Source organism: Vombatus ursinus, unplaced genomic scaffold, assembly GCF_900497805.2.
Source record: "Vombatus ursinus unplaced genomic scaffold, bare-nosed wombat genome assembly UNPS02014821.1, whole genome shotgun sequence".
Lineage (NCBI taxonomy): Eukaryota > Metazoa > Chordata > Mammalia > Diprotodontia > Vombatidae > Vombatus > Vombatus ursinus.
The window spans coordinates 7,820,906-7,831,834 of NW_020954599.1; the positions used below are offsets into that span (position 1 = coordinate 7,820,906).

At 40.5% G+C, this 10,929-nt stretch overlaps 1 pseudogene; it reads left to right on the forward strand.

Annotated features, from left to right (window-relative positions):
• The first annotated feature begins 1,589 nt into the window (after positions 1-1,589).
• The window catches only part of LOC114024378, a 36,669-nt pseudogene continuing 27,329 nt past the window's right edge, over positions 1,590-10,929 (forward strand).

Below are 10,929 nucleotides of genomic sequence, written 5' to 3' on the forward strand. Positions count from 1 at the left end.
TTCCCTTGAGAAGCAACCAGGGTTAATTGATTTTCCCAGGGTCACACAAGTAGTATGTGTCTGAGGCCGAATTTGAACTTGGGTCCTCCTGACTCCAGGATTGGTAGTCTATCCTCTGCACCACCCTACTGTGCCACCCTATTCTTGATTGTGGGTTTTATGTTTGATTTGGACTCTGCACACCTGTGGGGCTAGTGGGGATGTCTGCTCTAGTCTTCTGAATTTTATATCCTATTGCTTTCTTAGCTGGGTCTGAGGGTCTGTAAGTTTTTGATGCTTCCAAAATTGTCATCCAGGGAGAGATTCAGTCACTGCCCTCCTTGTCTGCACTCCAATTTTTACCCAGCTAGAGCCTCTACTCCCCCATGACTGAGATTTCTGTCTTCTCTGAAACTATGATCTGTCCCCACATGTGACCTGCTCCCTTAATGCTATAAGCATTTCTTTCTGCCTGGAAGTAGAACCTAAAACTAGGTAATAGTCAATGGATCTACCACATGGTGCTTAGTACTGCACCCAGTACTAGCAAAGGGATTCCCTGGTACATAACAAGGATCCCCTTATTATCCTGTGCCGAGTGCTGAGAGTTCCTGGTGCTGCTGCTTCTGTCCCTGCTCCCAAGGCCCGTAGCTGGTGCCACCACCGGAGTGAAAGATGAGGAATCAGTATGGGATTACCAATGAAGGGGAAATTAATTAATTAACTACTGCTCAGTAGAGGTCAAAAGGAAGCCAAGAGAAACACCAACCACTCCCTTGTAGAAATCTAATCTTCAACCAATTAGGGCTCAATTCAAAACTATTTCTACTGTCTGGAAGAAAAAGATTGATTTCTCCTTTTCTTCTACGGGCACTCACGAGTTGATTTGAATATCTGAGACTAGTATAGCAATGTGAGCCCTGCCAAAAATTGAACGAGACCCAAAACTAATTCCTGCTAATGATATAGCCCCGTAAATGAACAACTTGATGGAGAACAGCAATCATGAAGTGTGGCCAGTAATCATCCACTAACCCCAACCAAGTGTTTTTCTTCATTTTCTCCAGTTGCCCTTTCCCTTGTACCAGGGATTATTACTCTACCTTCCCCACAGCCATCCAAGCTGGCCCAAATAGAGGAAGTGCCATTGTCTCCCAAGCCACCAATCACTGTGCCAATATGGAAACTCTACAAACCACCTGATCTAAAATGCTGAAGGCCCTCCCAAAAGATCCCCCCTCACCAGCCCTCAAGACCTCAAAACCAGTTGCCTGATGCTGGAAGCCTGGTAGCCAGCATGGTGATCCATAACCCATTGCAAAGATATGTGAATAGACATTAGGATTTAGGAATTAATTCCCTGTTCCCATTCTCATCAACACTTTTCTGGGTATGTGCTTGTTCACTGAAGTGGTCTCTTGGGCACTGTGTAACTGCTCATTGGTATTGGATATATTCAGGTGTTTAGCTGAGTTCCACTCATTCTTGTATGCCTTCCTGGAGTTTTGTAAGGATTCCACCATGGTGGAGTACTGTTAGCTTACTCAAACTTGCTGATCTGGTATCTCTACAGTACCCTCAGCTAGTTTACCTACCCCCAACCTGAGCGCATGGAGGGGCTGACAATGGGTGAGCAACTGAATCTTCATATAAGCCTTGCATACTGCCTTTAATCTCTTCAGCTGCTAGGTCTGCTATTCTATCTTGAAGTTGTGGGGGAAGGGGACCCAGTTCAGGATCCTCCCTGTAGCTGAGGCCCCCAACATCACCCACGTACGGTAAAAGTATGGACCAGGACAAAGATTCCTCCTCAGTGGGCAAGCAGGAAGTCCAGGTGATGCTCATGTATCCCTCTAGCTCTACCCTACAAATCCTGGACTCTGACATACCCCAACTCAACTCCACAGAAACCCATGTCCAGTTCTTTACTGCTACTTCAATAACAGTTGTAACTCAATAACTGAATCTAAAAGGACCACATTATCATTTTGCCCACCAACTACAGTAACTCAGCCATGGGACTCCTGGGAAACTGAACCCAAGTGAATCAATACCTTTCACTTGGCTGTTCCTGTAGGCAGCTGGTGAACTTCTGATGCCCCAAATCCCCTACTATTGCTTTCCCGTTCCGTAGTACCCTATTTAGGTAATGTTATCTTGTGTTAGTTGAATTGAACTTGGTCCTCATTTTCCATCCTGCTACCCTTCAGCTGTGCTCCCTCCCTGCTTTGGCAACTCCAGTAGGGTTTTGTAGCAGTACCAGGTATCAGTGTAGCCACTGTAGCCATAGGCATGAGGTTAGGTCAACACAATACAAACATTCACCTCAAGAAGGCCCAGAAAGCAATGGCATGCTTACTATCAGCCCAAATTAGACACTGCCAAAAGCCTGGATACCATCACTGAAAGTCAGTGCACCCTTACTGCCATGGTCATTAACCATCACAGTGCCCTGGACTTCTTGCTTGCCCACCGAGGAGGAATCTTTGTCCTGGTCCATACCTTCTACTGTATGTGGATTTGTCCCATAAGGCCAAGCAGCCACCCAAGGTATATAGCCAGTGCTAGGGGAATGGAGAAAAGATCTGGAACATTTTCACCACCACTTTTGGCTAAGTCAATAACTTATTCATTTGGTTCTCTTTTAGGAAAATGAGGAAATTGGCCATGAAGAGGCTTTGAAATCCTCTACCCATGAATTTTTCAACTATACCTTTTTAAGGTTAAGTAGCAATGGCCCAACCACCAACAGGCCAACTGTACAGGTTGCAAAGTAATTTTTGATGTGATCAAAGGATTGGGAGCGGATTGTAATGTATGCAACCCTTATGTGATCCTTTGATAAGAGCATACTATGAATTGCGTATCCTCCTAAAGATGTAGCTGACTTTCAGACTCCTTTATATCACCCTTTTTACCCCGTCTCTGGCCTGCCTGTTCCTGTAGTGACTGAGGAACATGCCCTACTCCTCATTATGTTCTTCTGGGAGGCTCTGGTGAGCCCCTCTGGTGGCCAGCAACAGTGTCAACAGTTTAACCTTGTTTAGTCCCTTATGATTTCTCATTCATGATTACTTTTTTATGTTTTCTTTATTCCTATGTTTGTATGTCAAATATTCAACTCAGTTCTGGTCTTCATATCAGAAATACTTAGAAGCTCTCTATTTCATTAAAAATCTGTCTTTCCCCTGGTGGATTCTACTCAGTTTTGCTGGATAGGCTATTCTTGCTTGTAAGCCTTGATTGTCTGCCTTCTAGAATATCATTCCATGCTCTTTACTTCTTTACAGTAGTGGTGGCCAAATCTTGTGGAACCTGATCGTGGCTCCTCAGTCTTAGAATTCTTTCTTTCTGGATACTTGAAGTATGTTTTCCTTGACCTGAATTTTAAATCTCTGAATTTTGGCTATAATATTCCTTAGAGGGTTTCTTTTGGGGATTTCTTTCAGAAGGTGATGGAGATACTTTCAATTTCTATTTTGCCTTCTGGTTCTAAGATAGATGGACAGTTTTCTTTTATAATTTCCTTGAAATATGATATCTAGGTTCTTTTTTAATTCATGGCTTTTTCAATTGTTTTTCAGTTGTGTCCAACTCTTTGTGACTCCATTTCCTTCTCCAACTTATTTAACAGATAAGGAAACTATGTCAAACACAGTTAAGTGACTTGCCCAGGGTCACATAGATAGAAAGTATCTGAGGCCCAGTTTGAACTAAGGAAGTTTTCCTGACTCCAGGCCCAGTAATCTATTCACTGTACCACCTAGCTGCTTTAAATTCATGGCTTTAATGATTCTTAAATTATCATTCCTCAATCTGTTTTCCAGATCAGTTGTTTTCTCTATAAACAATTTCATGCTTTTTTCAGTCTTTTGATTTTATTATTTTTCATGTCCCTTGAATGATTCCAATTAACTTCTATTCACCTGTTTTTAATTTTCAAAGAGCTTTTTCTTCAGTAAGACTCTGCATCTTTTTTTCCAAGCTGTGAATTCTCTTTTTATATCTTTCTTCCCTAGATCTTGCCACTCTTCGCATGCTTTCCTCTACTGCTCCCAATTTTTAAAATCATTTTAGGTTCTTCTTTAACCCTTCCAAGAATTCTTGTTGGACTTGTGTACAAGCTGAATTTTTTCTTTCATGTTTTGGTTTTCAATTTTTTCAAGTCAAATTCTTCTGTATTTGCATCTTGAGCTTCTTTGTTGCCATAACAGCTCCCTATGGTTTATAACTCTTTTTTTTGTTTGTTTGGTTGCTCATTCTTCCAGCCTATTTCTTGATTTTGGACTTCATGTTAATGCTGGGCTCCACACACTTCTGAGTGTGTGGGGGAGGTTGGAGATGTTTGGCTAGTGCGTATGTTCTCTTAAACCCTTCTGTTGCTGCTTTGACAGTCACAGCTAAGGGCCTGAAGCTTTCAGTGCCCCCTAAGTATTGTGATCCAGTGGAAATTCTCTATACAGTCACCTTGGTCTGAGTTTTGCCAATTCCTGACCCAAGTTTAGGGAATATCTGTTCCTGGTTGTGAGTTTCAGCAGACTGTTGCTTGAATCAGCCACTATTAACACACTGGGAGGCTCAGTTGCTCAGAGCTACTTTGCCTTGCTGAAGTGAGGGTGAAGTGAAGTGAAGTTGAGATTATATTACATAAATTTGTAGTGGATCAAGTCGGGTTACAGTTGTTAATCAGAAAACACACTACACAGTCCTCCAGGAGAATCAGATGTGCAGACATCTAGATATTCCAGCAATCCTTTCCTACAGGAGTGATTATAATATTATCAAAGTCATCTAAACTCAACATTACAGTGTAGGTAATCATTCATATTTATTCAGCTCATTCTTCACAACAACCTTGTGAGATCTCAATCCTTATTTTACGGATGAAGAAACTGAAACTCAGTGAGGTCAGCACGACTTGCCTGTATATATGGGAGTCCGAGCCAATTTTCCTGACTCTAGGTCCAACACTGTTCCCCTACCCTGCTCTCTAGAGTTTCTGTGCACAGGGCGTTATGAAAAGTATCCTGCCAGCTACAAAATCCCAGACATGGAGCAGAAATGTAGAAAAGGATGGAATCCCTGCTGAGGCTGTCTCTGACCCTTTGTCCCCTTACTGAATCTCCCTACACTTTTGGTGGGTGTCCCAGGTCCTTGACCACGGATCAGACCCACTGTGGGTTGCAGTTTCCCTAGCGCTGGAATATCAGGAATGATTCCTGGGGAAGAAGAAAGCAGAACAGTCTGGGGAAAGGTTGGTTGGCGCCTGCCTCTACCTTCATGGCGGGCAAATGCTCCAAATGCTTTTTGACTAGGAGAGTTCAACTGTAGGACAGAGGGAGGCAGAGGGGATCTGATAGAGGTAGGGTGACGAGGTTCCTGCCAGGTTGATCTGTAGGCGGGCACGTGGAAAATCCACCTCTGCGCTAGTTCTTTGAGCGAAAGGAGGAGGGAGCAAAAGGGAGCGTGCCAAGCTTTGACAGCTGATGGGAACCCCCTCCCCCAACACACGTTCCCAAACCTGCAAGAGCAAGCGGTGAGCATTCTTGCCATTGGAGCAACGGCCCTTTGCAGGACACAGGAGGGCAGCGTCCCCAACTCCTAGGAAGCAGGTGACCTGTGGCTTTGCGGGATGCCTCCTCTCCTTTATTAATGGGGCTCACACTCGACTCGCATTTTACCCCGTAATATCTAGGAGGTTGCTTCTATTCCATATTCTGTCCGACACCCAAGGACAAGGAGTAGGGGCTGCTGCTACCAGGTGATGAATTTCTCTGCAAGGTTATTTCTTTCAGTGTCCTGCTTTATCACTGGCTTTGCAGGTAAGAAAGAGGGAATGTTCCCTCCCCTTTGTGCTTGGAGGAAATTTATATATACACAGTGTGCCCACAGTGTGTGTGTGCCCACAGTGGGTGTGTGTGTGTGTGTGTGTGTGTGTGTGTGTGTCTGTCTGTCTGTCTGTCTGTCTGTGTCTGGCCACCTGCGCCTGCCTGGAATGAGAGGTGTGTTGCTGAAGTAGTGAAAAAACTCATGTGTCTAATGGGATCTCTTTGTGCCTTTAAAGCAAATTAAGATGCGATGTTTTTCCTTGAGTCTGGGATTGTTAGGAGGAGAAGATTGTGAAGCGGCCCTGTCGCCAAACTTTGGAACCGCATTAAATCAGGGTGCTAAATACATGCTGTAAAATGTTCTTTGGAGAAGGATTTTTACAAAGCTCTTAAGAGAATTGTAAACCAAAAGGTACAATCCCAGAGGCTGATTTTTTGTGCTGTCTAGGCCAATGAAGAAAATCCTGGAAAAATTGAGGCCTCATCAATGGACATTCAACAAATGAGAACTAATAGACCCTGGCATATTCATTATTATTATTACAAAACAGTTGCAAAAGGTTTTAAAGGACTTCAGGGGAGGTATCTGAAGAAGTGTGAACTTTTGGGGGTTTTGCTGTTCAAGGTTGGGGATACACATTTCAAGAATTTATGGTGTGTAGTGTGGAAAGGAAAAAATACAACCACGATAGGAGAAAGAAATAGAGTCAGAAGTAGTTATTGACTCCAGAAACAGCACATTCTCCAATTTTTTTCTCTTCTAAAATCCCTTTACAGAATTGCAAATACTGCATTGACATATTTTTCAAAACATTTTTATAAGCATGCTGCCCTTATTCTTATTTTTGTTTCAATGCTAGAAATCTGAGACATGGTGGGACTTAAAGAAACTGAAGTGTTTACATCCACTAGAAAGGTTTTGAGAGACATGTAGAAATACTTACACATAGCTTCCATGAGCTTTTTGTCGTCACTTCTATCTAGTTTTCTTCTTTTATTATTTTCGGAATGGAGATACACATATGTGTCAATACAAAGAAAAAACTGCTTTTAAAAAAGAATTACTTTTTTAAAAATTTTAAATCTTTACTGCCAGAAAGAGAGCTACTATAAATATTTTAAAAATATAGGTTCTTTTACTTTTTCCGTAATCATCTTGGAAAACAGACCTAATAGTAGTATTGCTGGGTCAAAAGGTATCAATTGGGGAATGGCTGAGCAGGTTGTGGTATAAAATTGTGATGGAATACTACTGTGCTATAAGAAATGATGAGCTCCATGATCTCAGAAAAACATGGCAAGACTTGCACAAAATAATGAAGAGTGAAATTAGCAGAATCAAGAGAACATTGTATACAGTAACAGCAATGTTGTTATAATTTTGAGTGACTGAGTCATTTTGACTATTATAAATAGCCCAAATTATCTACAAAGGACATATGAAGGAAGATGCTATCTGCATGCAGAGAAAGAACTGACAAATAGAAGTATGTATAAAATGGTTTTGCACGTATATACATATTTGTGCCTAATGGTAGCCATCTCTAGGGCCAGGGTAGGAGGAAGGGGGAAAGGAAGAAAAAAGAAGAAAAAGAAAGTTACACAATAACTTTATTATATATTTAAAAGGAATAGCAAGTTGCACATAATAGATTTGTAGTTTCACGTACAATCATCTTTTTTTCTATTCTATGTTGTAGAAATGTTTATTTTATTTCTTAAGTTCAGAATAAAATTTTAAAAATTTTAATTTTAATCTATATAGGACAGAAGCTTGTATCTCAGAATACTTTTCAGATTCACTGTACAAAACAATTTAGATGGTTTGGGGGTATGATTGGTTTACTGTCTAACAATGAGAGTCAGAATAAAAACAATTGTGGCTCCAAATATTACACTGTATGAATGGCTTTAACATAGATAGATGAAACAGGTAGAATCTATAGACAACGTGTATTTGGTCAATGTTCTTGTATTTTATTTTATTATTTAAAGGGAATATTTGGTAGGAGGAAAATACTTGTTAAGAAGGAAGTGGATTTTGGCTTGACATTACCTAAAGTCCAGGGGTGGGGAACCTGAGGCCTCAAGGCCACATATGGCCCTCTAGGTCCTCAAGTGCAGCCCTTTGACTGAATCCAAACTTCAAGTCAAACCCTGGACCTTACCACTATTATTATTAAAATTCTGAATGCAGAGGTTGTATGAAAACTAAAATGATATATACATGTGAGCTCTCTGTGCAGTTGAAGTAAAGAACTGAGGTAATTTTTTAAAAAATAATTTCAGCTAAGCAAACCACTCTTATTTCAGTTATTTGTCAGGCTTGGCTTTTTTTTTTTCATTTTCTGACAAGCTCAAAATACGTAGAGTTGTTTTCTTAAAAATTTTTCATAATACTTCTAAGATTTCCCCCCCCCCCATTTTAGGTTTGAAAATGTCAACAATGCATTTAATATAATTTAATTGAGAGAAAAAAAACAATGGGTTCTGCCATTAGCAATTGTGATCTTGGGCAGGTCACTTAACTTTTCTGTCTGGACCAAATGAAGAGGCTGATGATGGAGTTATTGCCCCTTTATTTTATCACCAATTGTGCCCTGTCAGACCCCAGCCTTTGCTACTATAATGTGCTGCTGAAAAACTGCACATGCAAAGGAGCAAAGGTGGAAAAAAAATCATAGAACCATGCTGACTGGGTCTACTATAAAATTATAAATTAACTCTTGATTGCTAGACATTCTAAAGTTTACTTAGCAATTTATTCCACTATTCACAACAGTTCTTCCAAACTTTTTCATTCCTCCTGAAACTCTGAGAATTCTCCCCTCTCCACCCTCTAAATTGAGAAATTTGCTTCATTTTACTGAAAGAATTGAGGCCATTTGCTAAGAACTCTTTCTTTTCCCTTCCATTCCAGCTTCATTCTCAAAGATAATTTTAAAGAAGCTTCACAGTTCTAAATTCTGTGGCAAGTATGTTTTGGTATTTGTATCCCTCTGTATCTGGTAGAGCTTCCTATCAGAGAAATTACAGCCTAGTAGATAAGCCAATAGAGTCCAAGTTAGGATAGCAGATTTCAGCCCTAATTTACATTTAAGCTATATCTCTCTATATAAAGTGAGGCAAAGCAAATTTTCCAACTAATTTGAACAGTAGGTAGCTAACTTAGATAATTTATTTTGAGTATATAATTATCTTTTTATCTATTTCATTTGCTACAGTGAGACTCATCACCCACTAGGTGGCTGGCCACTAGGTGCTGTATTCTTTAGTCTTGGAAGCCCATGAAACTAACACTGACAAATGTTGCTACCTAGGTTGTGCTGCCTTGAAGCAAGTCACTTAATGTGTCTGTACCTTGATTTCTTCATCTGTAAAATGTTTCCTACCACAAGGAATGTTGTGAGAATAAATATGAGAATGTGAAATTTGAACTTTAAATAAATCCATGACTCTTGGATTATTATAATTAGTCCACAAGAGTTTACAAAGATGTTCTCCCCCCCCCAAAAAAAAAGTATATTTCTAGCATTTAATAATTGTGCATATTTTTCAATGTTCAGAAGCATGGCAACTGAATGAAAACAAATGAAAACTTAAGTTAACTCAGGAATAGTGTAGCTAAATGCAAATTTCAAAAGGAAATTGAGGGGTAGCTAGGTAGTGCAGTGGATACAGCACTGGCCTGGAAATCAGGAGGACCTGAGTTCAAATCTGGCCTCAGACCAAACACTTGACACTTACTAGCTGTATGACCCTGGGCAAGTCACTTAACCCCAATTGCCTAAAGTAAATAAATAAATAAAAACAAAAGGAAATTGAAAACTAAGACCAAGAGGAAATGTTTAGGATAGCCCAACATGAATGATCATGTTGACCATTGATCATCACATGTTTAATGAACATTGTACTGAACACTCAATCTTAGAATTTGTGATACAGAAGTAAAACAAGCTCGGAATAGTATGACAGTCATCCTTGAAAGAGCAGATTCCAAAGGGTTCATACCTGACCATTCACCTTCCATTTCATACTTTGCTTGTCTCCAGCCTCTGCTAAAAAGAGGAAAGTCACCTTTCATTTAATGGTTAACAAATTTCCTACACATTGATTCTGAAATCCATCAGTCATATTCCAAACTCTATTCTCCAGCCCCACTCCCCAATTCTTTATTCTTATCCCCCTCAACCCACCCACCCAAAAATTCCAACTAAATGCTACCCATTCCTTCCACTGTGCCCTCTGGAATGCCTACTCCTTAGGCAACAAAAAACTCATTTTCACCTTTCTTCTTTTCTTTTCTCATTCTTGTCAGGATCCTTATGCCAAGACCACCCCCTCTCTTTTCACTAATCTCTTTTTACTCTTAGGAGACACCCTGTTTTCAAGAGCTAAGACCCAGAAAGCAAGCTGTGGCCTGAGCTTGGCATAACAACAATCCTTTGCCTCACCCTCTGGATGAACTCTGCTACAGCAAAATCACAGAATTGTTTCACACCTACCTCAGGTGGTCCCTGAGCTTAGAAGAGCACTTGCAGGAACCACTTTCTAGTCATGAAGCTTGGCTGTGAATAGACTTTTTTCACTAGGCAAATTTTCCTCATTGTTGCTGTTCCCCCTCACTGCCTGGCTCTCATATAGCCATGACTATATGTATCAAGACTTAGCCTCACTGCTTTAGGTCTGCTGGGTCCTAGAACAGAACCTGGCATGTGTATCTAGTTTCTCCCTCCAACAGAATAAAGAATGTTTTTTGCTTATAACCACTGTTAGCTCTTTGGTTTTATTTTATTTTATTTTTCAGAGCTTAATATTGGTGTATAACTTCTGTGAACTCTTGTATTTTCAGAGTTAAGAAGAGTTGCATAATCTCTGTGGCTCTTTGATCATTTATTTTCTGTTTGACAGTTGGTGGCAGAAGTGGGATCATGAGGCAGCTAGGTGACGCAGTGGATAGAGCACTGGACCTGGATTCAGGAGGACCTGAGTTCAAATCCGGCCTCAGACACATAACACTTACTAGCAGTGTGACCCTGGGCAAGTCACTTAACCCCATTGCCTAGCTAAAGAAAAAGAAGAAGAAGAAGAAGAAGAAGAAGAAGAAGAAGAAGAAGAAGAA